The following is a 12950-nucleotide window of genomic DNA, read 5'->3' as shown; positions in this document are numbered from 1 at the left end:
GGGTCCTTCCACCACTGACCCAAACCCCTTATCCTGTGTACTCTGCAGTATTTCCAGGAACTTATGGCCTCACTTACGCTCATCCTTTGGTCTTTCCATTGGATCTTTAAAATAAGAGCAAAACCAAATGGGATGCTCAGAATCAGAGTGCTCCCCTCTTGGTTTTCAGCAAACCCAAGGACTCAGCAGTGAAGCAAGTGGAAGGAGTAGAAAGTCAATAATAAAGACATGGGAAGAAGAGTTGAGTCCTTGCCGAGATTCTGAGATGCTAAGGTGGGTGAGAGGCTGCCCATAAGCAGAGGCTACGCTTTTTAAACTGGTTTCTCTCATAAGCCCTGGACTAACTCATTTACTTATAAAGCTTACTGAGTGTCCACTATGGTCTAGAAAGATAGCAATAAATAAAAAAGAGAAAATTCCCTGCCCTTCTAGAGTTTACATTCTAACGGATAAAATACCATTATCATCTGGGGATATAATGTCAAATTATCAAAATTTTCAAGAGATCAATTGCTTCATCAGTGAAAAAGAAAAATTTAGATTTTTTTTTTTTACCCATAAGCGGGTACAATCCCTTATCAAAAATTTTACCCCACTACTGCAAATGTTTATTCTACTTTGTGGATTTTTAACTCTACTGTCAATACAGATGGGATATGTTGTCTTTTCCATTGAAATGGTATCTCCGGGACCGAGTTAAATTTTGTAGGAAGGAAAAACAATTAAACTCATCCTTTAAAATATTTTTCCTGAATGACTAAAAAATAGAGATTAAAAAGTGCTTATATTAATACGGAGCCAAAGTTTCCCCTGGGGTGTTCTCCTTCCTTTCCTAAGTCTGACTTTTTTTTTTTTCCACTGAGGAAGGAAAATTTAGAAATAGAGGGATAAATGAGAAGTTTGAGAGAGAAGTAACCAGTAGCCCTGGATTTTTTCTTGAAGGAATTAAGATGGCTTCCAACCTCCCCTTCTTTCCATTTCTGCATGTCAAGGTTAGACATTAGGTCTCTGTGGTAGGAAATGTCATTTTTAGTGGATCATAGTCTGGGTAATTATCAGGGGAGCTCTCCAGAATGGTGACTAATGTGGACATGTCGAGAGACACAACTTTTTCAATGCTTTGTTTGTCCTGGCCTTGTGTTCTGAGTCTGATTCTGAGTCTCCAGCTGGTCACAGCTGCTTCATTAATGCTCCCCAGATGCAGGTTCCGTCCCCTCTGAGCTACTCCGGATGGAGATGGATAATGCAGCTTGACTCCCCATTTCAGGATGATATTTGTGTAAGTCCACTTCCCAGACCCAAGACTCAGTGGTTCTCGATGACTAAGGCCCTCCCACATTAATTGCTGCCAATTACATCTGAGATCTGGTGATACTGATGACCATAGAGGACTGAATAAGTTTGGGTTGAGCTCCTTGCTCTCATTTTATTCCCAACGTTGACTCAGCTCACAGAACAAAAGTGCAGTCTTGCTGCCTTCTCCTTAGTCCAATCATTTAACTTGTTTACAGCACCATTCATTCTCACTTCTGGAGATCCTAGATCTAGTAACCCAATTACTGATCTGGGTCTTCTTGCTCAGAATCAGCCCTGAAGTGTATATGCTCCTGCCTGTTAGATGAGTCAGTGTCTTCCAATCCAATCCCAAACTCCACTTAATGCATGCAACACATTGATATAGCTACTTTACAAAATCGAGGTGGGGATAGGGTTAGCTATAGGGACAGTGGACATGATCTAAACTCCAGTGCCTCAAGCTGTCCCCTGTACTGTCTCAGTGTGCATGTCTTCAGCTAATACCTGCTTCATTCTCAGCCCACCCAACAATACTGTAGGCAATTATGCAAAATTTCTTAGGTCCGAATATCAAACAAAGGCAATCTATAATTGGAGCTACTGCATGAAAGGAGGGCAGCATTTGGTATCAACATTTATTAAATCTTTTAGACATTCTCCAGGTCTCTGGATCCCTGATCAGAGAGATAGCCCAGATCCATAGAGGAGGCCAAAGCTTTGGAGCCAGGAGTAGCCCAGAAGCCCTCTGAGACTAACTTAAGGTCCCACTAACTTAAGCTCTTCCTTCTTTTGCAATGTCCTGAGGTCCATAGCCTCAAATAACTTGTATTTTATGTTATTGCTAGTTCTTTTCAATATGCCCACATCTTCTTTCACCATGTATTCTATTGGTGTCCAGAAAAAAAAAAAATCCAACATTGGGTGTACAAATGAATTTGGGAGTGGAAGGAAGGGGTCTGGGAGAGAACATAAAAATAAACAGAAACTTGTTTAGAGAACCACATGGCTTAAGGCAAGCCAGCTTTTCCCCACCAGGTGCATAGATTATTTTTAATGTCCTGTTTAGTGATTGATTGATTGATTTGGCTTAAGAAAAAATTGGTCCAAGCCCATGATTCCTTGACAAGGACAGAGGGTACCAGTTTCTTGATCTTTTCATCCATTCCAGGGCTGAGTAGAATTCTCTACATTGGAACTCTGAGAAGTTCAGTGAGAAGTCTGTTCTTTGCAGCTCGAGAAATGGCCTGGTTCCTGCCTTTTAAAATCCTACAAGTCTCCAAGTCCACTTCAAAAGAAGATATATACAAATTTAAGGCTCTGTCTTGTGTTGAAAGTTTGCTTGAAACAGTGAATCAAAAGGGGAACGAAGGCGAACCGGTTTGATCAGTGTATAGGACATTAAGTGTTGGATGTTACTGCCATCTAGTGATGATTTAACACCTGGCTGCCAGGGGAAGGTAGAGTCATCTTTTTACTCCAAAGGTGATGGCATCATGGCATTACCTTACAGCCTGTTGGCTTGGATATCAGGTGTCCTCCAAACTCCTAGTAATACAGGAAGATTCAGAGGTGGAATGATTAGATTATGAGAGCTGTGACCTCATCAGTTCATCCTAGTCTGAATGGACTGCCTGGGTGGTACCTGTAGGCAGGTGGTGGTGGCTGGAGGAGGAAGGTCACTGGGGACATACCCTGGTAGAAAGATTATTCTTTCTGCAGCTCCTTCCACCCCCAGCCCCAGCACCACTTCCTGATCCCACCATGAGATGAGCATCTTTCCTCCTCCGGGTTCTTCCGCCATGATGTGCTGCCTCATCTGGGGCCTAGAGCAATGGAGTCAGCCATCTATGGACGGAGACCTCTGAACCCATGAGCCCCAAATAACTTTTCTTCCTCTACATTGTTCTTGTCAGATATTTTGGTCATGGTGATAGAAAACCTAACTAAAACACAGCCTATCCCAGCCTCACAGGTTTGGGAATGAAGGTGACATTTAGGACAGCTTGTGAGTTACCAAAGGTTCTATAGGAAAAGGCCCACTCTTTCTGATAGTGAGGACCAGTGTGTCTTCACATTAAATCCCAATCCTCTCTACCAATAATAATCCTTTGAAAAATCTTCATTGGAACAAAGAAATAGACATCTCTTTACATATGACCCCACAAACCCTAATACATATTCACATATTCGTGTGCTCATGGAGAACAAGTAACATCACCCCTCTCCATTGGGTTTGTCCACCGACCTTTCTCTTCGCATCACTAAGTAGAGCTCTGCCTATCTCAGGTCACATCCCTCCCCATCCCCACTGCAATCACAGGGTAGCTGGAGGTGGGGACAGGGAAGGAGAAAGGAAGAAGAGAAAGAGAATGATTGTCTGCTGGAACAGAAGCTTTACACCCATGGTTGTCCTCACCATACCCCCAAATAGAAGGTAGGACCATCGTAACATGAGAGATGAGGAAACTACAGGTCAGCAGCATGGGGTAATGGGCCAGAGATCACACAGCTAACTGCAGTGGTAGAGTGGGAGTTTGAAACGTGTGTCTGGTCTCACAGCCTGGGAGTGTTTTGTAGCTTGTTAAGCACAGGGACATAGTGTTGGGAGCATGTGACATTGGAGAGTGCTCCCTATGCTCAGGAGGAGCTGAGTTCTAGGACATCTCTTGTGGCCTCTATGGTACATGTACAAATGAAGGGCAGGCTCAGATGCACCTGAGTGCAAAGGGTTGGCAGGTTTTAGCTTCACAAACCAACCCCCAGGCAGAACAGAGCTGCAAGAAACAGGTCATGTCCTGTTACATCCCTCCCCACTCCCTTATCTAAGGAAACTCAGTGTTTCATGAAGATATCTATCCTTGAAGGATTAAAAAGTAAAGGAAAAAGAAAGAAAAGCAGATGATCTAAATACAGCCTCAGCAGCCCCTTTGGTGTAGAGAGGAAAGAACACTGAAGTTGGTAGACAGGATATAGAATGGACTTGCCTTGAAATTTGGACTGAAGCCAGGAAGCTGAAGGTGATGGAGATGAACTCACTTAGTTTTCTTCCTTGGCACCAAAGAAACTTCCTGGCTGCCTTTGCTGTTAGACGGTCAATGAAAATTCAAACCAGTGGAAATGAGGCAAGTCACTCCAGGTCTGGCTTCTGCAGATCCTTCACATCATCTTTCTTCTTTCACCTGAGAGCTACATGTGGAGTACTCACAGGATTAACTCTGAGGTCTTGAAGAAAGTCAAATCAAAACATAGGCCTTGAAAAGTCACTTGGAACAGAGAGTCTTCTCTCTGGTACACAGCAGCCTTCACTGGATTGAGATGTCAATAGACACTGAGACATCTGGGGGTTATTCATTATATCGTTCAACATGACTTAACCTGACTAACTTAACCACAGCAGAAACTAAGGATCCCTACTGTGGTAGATTGCAAAAAATGACCAGGGGTCTTCACTGATTCTTGTATGCAGGCTTTGCCATTTGACTTAGTACTTTCTGGCACGAAAGGGGCAAAGTCTATGTCCCTCTACCTTGAATCTGACCTTATCTGTGACTTCTTTCAGCAAACAGAATGCAAATAGTCATAGTGTGCCACTCTGGAGTCAGATTCTGAGATGCTTTGTATAATTCTTTCACTCCCTCAGAATCCTGCTCAACCACATGACAATAAGCTTCCACGTGCTGAGTGATGAGAGAGAGAGACACGAGATCAAGTGACCCTGGCCAACTGCCAGATACATGCATGAACCATTTTGTTGGTATAGTGTTTTGATTAGCTTCCTAGAGATTCTCAACCGAAGCGCCACGTACTAATTACCTTAAAACAACCGAAATTTACTCCCTCAGAGTTTTGGAGGCTCGATGTTAAAATTAAGGCATCACCAGGGCCAGGCTTTCTCAAGGGGTTTCTCACAGTGGGTCCTTGCCTGCCTCCTCTAGTTCAATGCAGCGTAACTCCAAGCTCTGCCTTCATGTTTGACCAGCATCTTCTTCCCTACCTGTGTTTTCTCCTCTCTGTGGATCTGCTGCCAAATGTCCGTCTTTTTGTAAGGACACCAATCATTAAGTTAGGACCACTTCCAAGGACCTCATTTGAGTTTGATCCTATCTGGGAAGACCCTATTCACAGGTCCAGAGGTTAAGACTTCAACATATCTTTTGGGGGACCCAAATCGACCCAAAGCAGCGTCCCAAAAGTTGGCTTCTGGGTAAAGAAATCTAATAGTCAGAGCAGCCGTCATTTATGAGGAGAGTGGGAACAGAGGGTGGTTTGTTGGAGACGTTACAGGAGTTGCGAGTCCTCTACAACACTGTGAGAGAACTTTCCAAGTTCTGAGGTCTTGACCTGAGGCATTTTACTGTTCCACACACTCCTTTATTGCAGGATATCAGACATTCATTCAGCTTCTCTGAGTTTCAGCTTTCTCTTCTACAGATCAGGGCCATGAATCATGGGGCTAATTGGAAAATTAAATGAGATGCGAAATTGCTTTTTATTTTGTAAAGCATGTTGTACAGTATTTCAGGCATGTCTTATTCTGACTGTGTTTCTCTAAAACCAAATAGATGTGGCAATGTTGAATTAAGTGTAAGACTATATTACATAAACTACTATTGATAATCATTTGTGATCAGCAATCAATTCAGCACATGTGCAACTCCTGCAAAATTTCAAATGCCCTGATCTCTAGGTTGCATCCTGAGAAAGCCCAATTTAATGGATCTGGGTTATAATCTGGGCATCAACGGGGATTTTGAAAACTTCCAGAGGATTTATTGTGCAGAGTGGGGGGATGATTGGGTTGAAGGTCATAAAGGAGAAATTTCCCAAATAAAATAAAAGATTTCCTTTCTCTCTCTCTCTCTCTCTCTCTCTCTCTCTCTCTCTCTCTCTCTCTCTCTCTTTCTTTTTCCTCTAATTTACCTCTGATGGTTGTTACCTGGAATGCAACTATTTTGATTTGAGTCTGATTTTTCTGGCTAATCAGTGATTTTTGCCAGCTTAGTTTTTGTCAATTTTTATCAAGTCACTTATGACTTCCAGCTTGCTACACATAAATGTACCTGTCACCTAAAAAAAGAAGAAGAAGAAGAAGAAGAAGAAGAAGAAGAAGAAGAAGAAGAAGAAGAAGAAGAAGAAGAAGAAGAAACTTGATGAAATTCTGAATCCTGATGGGAAAAATAACATCATGATTGCAAATCTGAGAGAAGGGTTCCTTTCCACCAACGTAACAGTTGCTTTTTAATAATCTGAAGTATTTTAGGAGGGCCACAATGACACTGTAGAATAGCACATGATGTTAAGCAGAATAAATGAAGCAGTGCAAAACCCATCCATAAATGCTGAGCAGTAAAACAGCAAGAACATCAATCCTTTATGAGGGGCGGGATATAGATGGAGGGGAGCATCATGTAAAATTTCTGGGTGAGGGTTTAAACATGCCCAGGAACACCTGAGCCAGTTCAAGGCTGGCTGCTGGGAGGTGGCAGAGGAATTACCCTGCAGGGGGAAAAAATATCAGACTTTGGAAGGGAGCAGCTGAAAGCTTGAGGTCAAAACTAAAGGTACAAAGGCAGATGTGTTCCTATAGGAAGACTTCTTTGTCAGTGCCCAGTCGGGTTTGCATCAGTGACAGCGGCTTCTTCCCTTGAGCCAAAATGGCAAAAAGACTTCATGCCGTTTACAGTCTGTCCCGAGAGGTTTGAGACCACCTATCTTTCTTTTTCACATCTTCTTTCCCCTCAAAGAAGCCAGGAGGAAATGCTAAGATTTTAAAAGCAGCTCAGCTCCTGACAGTTCCTGTGATACTCCTAGTCTCAGCTGCTCTCCCAGCTCCAGGGTGCAATGATCCTTGCACTTAATTGGAGGTTCGGGAGAGCTTATTAGCTTGCTGTATTGTTGCATAATTCAGGAGCTCACTTCAAGCTTCCTTAAAGCCGTTTCTTTGCTTTGGGTCCCAAAGGTCCATCTTTTAAGCGGTCCTTTTGGCAGGAAACATCAGGATGGAGAGAACCGCAGAGAGAGGGCAAGAAGCAAAGCTAAACTGGTGGAAAGGCTGGGGACCTGGCCTCACCCCTGCTCTGCGGCTGATTCACGGGGTGTTGCAGGGTGAGCTGCTAACCTCTCTGGGCATCTGCTTCCTTTCCCACCAATGAAAAAGTAGAACCAGGATGGTATTTCCAAAAGTCTGTCCCCTGGAGCACTTGTCTCTCAAGATGCTTCTCAGAAAAACAATCTATGGCCTTCACTAACTTCAGGAAACGTAGTGTTCAGGACCTGCCTGTGGTGGGTGTAATAATAGATTGCCATCATTCAAATAGATTACCCATGTCCCCAAAGTTTGGGATCTAAATACTCTATTTCCCAAGCTCTTTTGTACTAGAGATGCAAACATGCTTTATGTCACCAGTCAAATGCATTTGTGCAGGCTAGGGATGTAGCTCAAGCGGTAGCACACTCGCCTGGCATGCGTGCGGTCCGGGTTCGATACTCAGTACCACATACAAACAAAGATGTTGTGTCCGCCGAAAACTAAAAAAAATAGATATTAAAAAATTCTCTCTTCTCTCTCTCTCTCTCTCTCTCTCTCTCTCTCTCTCTCTTTCTCTCTCTCAAAAAAAAATGCATTTGTGCAAGACATAGCTTCAAGTTTGAGGTCAGTAGGCAGGGAGACATGCATGTAATCAGCATGGTATGATTCCCAGGGTAGCCTTCTGATTGTTGCTGAGTTTCCTTGCAAGACAGGTCTCTGCTGTTCTGAAAACTATTCCTGCAGGCCCAGTATGGAGCTTGCTTTACTAATTCCAACAATTTTATAAGCTTTCAATTCCTTGGTTCAAATCCCTTGCTAATTAAAATAACTATAGAGTTGTTTTGCTATCTATAGCTGAATTTCATGGATACACCACGTCTTGGTATCACAGTTCATATCCACCTGTTAAAAGTTCTCAAATTTCTGGCAGTAGAGAAGAAAAATTTTGTCTAACATGTTTCAAACCTGCAGACTTCAACTGTGAACTGGAGGGAGGTCTGTATCTGATATTGATTTTTCCTATACCTTTGAGAAAGCAATAGATAGTTTACTTTTTCTTTATTGTCTGTAAGAGGGTAAAGGGAAGGTGAAATCTGTAGCAATTAGAAAGTTGCCAATTCAAGCAGTACTTAGTATCCGGCCTTTTGGGTATGGATTATGCAGTTAAGAGAATGGTGGAGATAGACATTCATGATCCTTCTGCCTCTCATGGCTTTGTAAGGATTTGTTCTCCTACACATTTTGATTCTTTTGGGTCTGAGGAGAGGACCAAGAGTCTGTGTTATTAACAACTACCTCCATGTGGTTCTGGTGCAGCTGATGCATGGTACATCTTTAAGAACAACTACTTGGACCTCAGCACTTGAACTTCCAGCATGTACTCATAGTTGGTTTCCTAGAAACCCTCCCTCACCTGCAAGGAACAGCAGGCTGGGACCAGCTATCTCATTCTCTTCCAGTCGTGGATGACCTTAGTTATCGCGCACCCTCCCCCTCAAATTAACACATTTTAGACATTTTGCCATCAAAATGGCAAGTTCAGATTGCTGACCCCCTTTCTGCATTTATAGCACAGTGAAATAGTTCTGTCTTTATGCTATCCTTGTTTTAAAGATTTTTTTTCTTGGATAGGTAAAGGAGGGTAAGCTCTGGGTCTCAATCATCTTTATTCCCTAGTGTCTAGGATGCAGATTACATAGAGTAACATGCTATTATGGTCACTGTAAGACCTAGACTTATCTTTCTTTTAAAATGGTTACACTCTCAGGACATTTGAAGAAGCAAAGAGGAAGAGAAATTTCTGCTTCAGGAAGACTTTCAATGAGAAGCACAAATAGCAACTTGTTCTTCCCTTCTCCGATCCCTGTATTGAAACTTCTCTTGCCCTCATGTGCATTTGTAATCTCTTTTGCTTGCAGTTCTTCCAAAGGTAGGGATGCTTGCATGTCCAGGTGAGGGAGCCACTGTGGCTTCAACCTGAGTGTTCTGCTGTGATGTGTTCTGCTGCCAGGCTCTGAACAAGGCTTGGACTTGCTTCTATCAAGCTGCATCTTGCCTGAGTCTCCCATTGGCCAACAAGTTTGATATACTGGCAACATTTCACTAGATAGCAATGATTGCTTGTGTTCTGCCAGGCCCAGCACCTTGGAGTATGATGTACAATAGCTCATGTGGTTGGATCAGAACCCCAAGCTAAGCAAAGGACTTGTGAGGGCGAGCTTCAGTCCAATTCAATGTAAGTGGTTTGTTTAGGAGTTTGAAGAGGGTTTCCTTCTCTTCTGGGTAAGTGTCTCTTGGTTCTACTTTTTTTTTTATTACCCAGAGAAATCTGCAGGGTACCACCTGTTTCATCCTGAAGTGATGCTGCCCCAAAGCAAGGTGGGGGCTAAGAAGGGGAGAGATGGTCTATGGAGATGTTCACTGAAGAAATCGCCCTTCTGGGAGTTTCCAGAGCAAAGCCTAAGCAAACCCAAAGATCTGAGGATGTAAAGGCCAAGAAGAAACTAAAGATGTAAAATAATTCAACCCCTGCATCTGACAGATAAGAAACACAAGATTCAAAAGCATTCCACAGTAAGCCTGAAGCACAGAGCCAAAGTCTCCAAACTTGGAAGCCAGCACACTTTTCCACTGGTAGCTTCAAGGATTTTTGTTTCTGAAGAAACAACCTGAGAAGGAATTGCAATTGTGCCTTTGATATACCTTTTCTGAATTTCTCCAAATGCTTTTTTTAAAATGAGAAATCGATGTGCAGTGCTGCTGGTCCAAATGAGGAAAGTATTCTTCCATCCGGAGATAAAGTCTCTAGTGCTGATACACCTCCCAGCACTGTTTCCTTAAGCAATGCCAGATTTCAACTTTAGTGATTCTCAAAGCGTGTTCAATCCAACAGCATCAAATCACCAGGGATTATTGTTAGAAAGACAAACCCACTTCCATACCCACCAAATCATAAACTCAGCTTTTTATTTTTACCAGTCTTCCAGATGACTGTGATGCATGTTCAAGTTTACAATTTTAGATTCTCCTTCCCCAATGTTATTTAGAAATAATTAGAATTATTCCCACCTCCCCATCCAAAGACCCTTCCTCCGCTACTGTTGATAGGAGCCTCCACTCTTCAAAGTGTAGCTCTAGATTATGGTGGAATATAAATATATTTGAACCTTCAAATTCTTCGCATATCAGTGGGCACAACTTTACCAGAAATTCCTCTAAAAGAGGATTTTGATAGAGGATATTAATAATGTAGTTATAGCTTATTGGTGATTGAAACTGGCTGAAGCCAGTAGTTATTAGAAGACAGAAGAGAAGGAGGAGGAGAAGGAGAAGAAAGAGGAGGAGAAGGAAGAGGAGGAGGAGTGCCGCAGTCCGGCTGGGCACAAATAACCCGGAGGTGACAAGCGACTTGAAGGTTGAAACGGGAACTGCTTTATTGCGGGAAAACTCAGCGGGAACTGAGCGGGAACTCAAGGTAGCGGGCATCCAAGGTAGCAGGAGCCGCCTTATTGCAAAACAGCAGAGGTATATATACCTAACTGATTACACACAGCTTAACTCAATTAGCATCATCCAGTTACAGCCATCAGCCAATAAGGAATCCCTACCATCTTAATGGCTTGGTGATGTTGCCTCACAAACCACTCCTCCTGGCAAACTGCCAGGCGCCATCTTGACTTGATATGCGGTCCCCACCAGAGGAGGAGGAGGAGGAGGAGGAGGAGGAGGAGGAAGAAGAAAAGTAGAACTCAGTGTAATGGAGAGATGTTTCCATGGGACACAAAAAAAATAACAGCTCAGGAGCTGCCTTAACCCAGGGGTCAGAGATCACAGCTCCCCTGCTGATCCCCTGCAGCTGTGCTGTTCCTGCAATCTGTATTTTCTCTCCTGTTGCTGACCTCTGGCCTCCTCTGCTTCTCAGCCATAAGGGAGAAAATGGCTATAGCCCTGTGATTCCCAATGAACAGGTCTTGCCCCCAGAACAGAGCCTGTATGCCTCTCCCAGTCTCAATTCTGAGTTCTCAGAGAGAATCTTAGGGAATTTCAGTCTAAGAAGGATCAGCCTTTGCCCGAGGTCCATCCTCAGGTGTTTAGTGTGTAAAAACATGGTCTTTGGGAGCCCCACAGCCGTCATGTGGAGGATGATGGATGGATCGTTTTCTGTGAAGAGGGGGAGGACTGAAAAATTAACCTAGTAGAGAGAGCTTGGCCCCTGGTTGGGAGGAAATTAGAGTGAGTGCTATAGAAGGTTGGGGGTATCTCTGGAAAGGGAGGGGAGAGGCAGGCTTCAAAAGACTGAATTTTCTGAATGATAATTCTAAGGGTTTTGGCAAGTCAGTTAGGTTCCCCAAAAGAGAGCTTTTGAAGTCTCAATCTCTGGCACCTGACTTTATGTCAATCTCTGGTATGGGAGTTTATTTGGGAAGATGTAATGAGTTAAGATGAAGTTTGGCTTGAGTAGCATAGGCCTTAAAGCCAATGTTACTAGAGACTTTAGAAGCAGAGATAAATGTAGATCTGGACCCAGAGACACAGGGAAGACAGGCACATGAAACTGGAAGCAGAACTTGGAGGTTTCTACCACAGGCAAAGGATGAAGGACTGTCTGGGTCTACTGAAGCTGGAAGAGGAAGGGAAGGATGCTCCCTTAGAGACTTTGGAGGGGACATGGCCCTCTGGCACCTTAATGTTGAATTTCTAGCTTGCAGAAATATGAAATGTGAGACAATAAATTTCTGTCATTTGAAGCTGTCCAGTTTCTGGTGCTTTGCTACAATGGCCTTAAGAAACAAACTATATTCTTCAGCCGTCTCATCCCTTTGCAACTGCCACCTGCCACAGAGGGCTAACCCTCTGCACTCCCCCACTGTTATTAAATGTTATTAACCTTTGGCTTAACGCTTTCCTTCCTCGTTTTCTAGTTTCTGCTCTGCTACTGGCTCAATGGTTAACCTATTCTATCCTCATCATTCTGAATTTTGGTGCCCTTTACTATTACAATATTTCTTCCTCAAATTATTGCACTTCTAAGGAGCAGAAACCTAACTTAGGCAAATAAAGAGGACTTATCGACTCCATGTGACAAAGTGCAAGGTTGGTCTCACTTCAAGAACAGCTGGACATAGAGGCTCAGACAGTGTCACTAGTCACCAAGAAGTTAGCCTTCCTGTATCTCAGGGTTCTGCTTTCTTCGTTGCTGGCTCCAGCCTCTGACAGGTGTCCTGTCTGGTATAAAGAGGCTGCCAAAAGTGCCAGGCTGAATTCGGGTCAGCAGAGTGACTCATAGGACACTACTTTTTTCCCCTAAAGTCCCAATGGGAGTGGAAAAGACTGTCCCTGTTCCAGTCTGAGAACCCAGGCCACCTACACATCAGTAACTAGAACTCAGGAAGCATGCTCTTTTGATTGATATGATTTGGTCATGTATCCCAATGAGGAGCTTTGGTGTGAAGCCAGCTGAATAAATCCACTGCACCCAAAATATTCTCAATTGATACTGGGAAGACAAAAACAAGAGATCTCTCATATGCCTTCAACTCAATTCAGAGTCTTTATCCTTCTGTGTTGTAGGAGACTACTGAGTATATGTCCTGATCCAACTGGCCCACTGCATGGAGTCCCCCAA

The sequence above is a fragment of the Marmota marmota genome, unplaced genomic scaffold, assembly GCF_001458135.2.
Source record: "Marmota marmota marmota unplaced genomic scaffold, marMar, whole genome shotgun sequence".
Taxonomy (NCBI): Eukaryota; Metazoa; Chordata; class Mammalia; order Rodentia; family Sciuridae; genus Marmota; species Marmota marmota.
Note: the sequence above shows the minus strand (reverse complement) of the source record.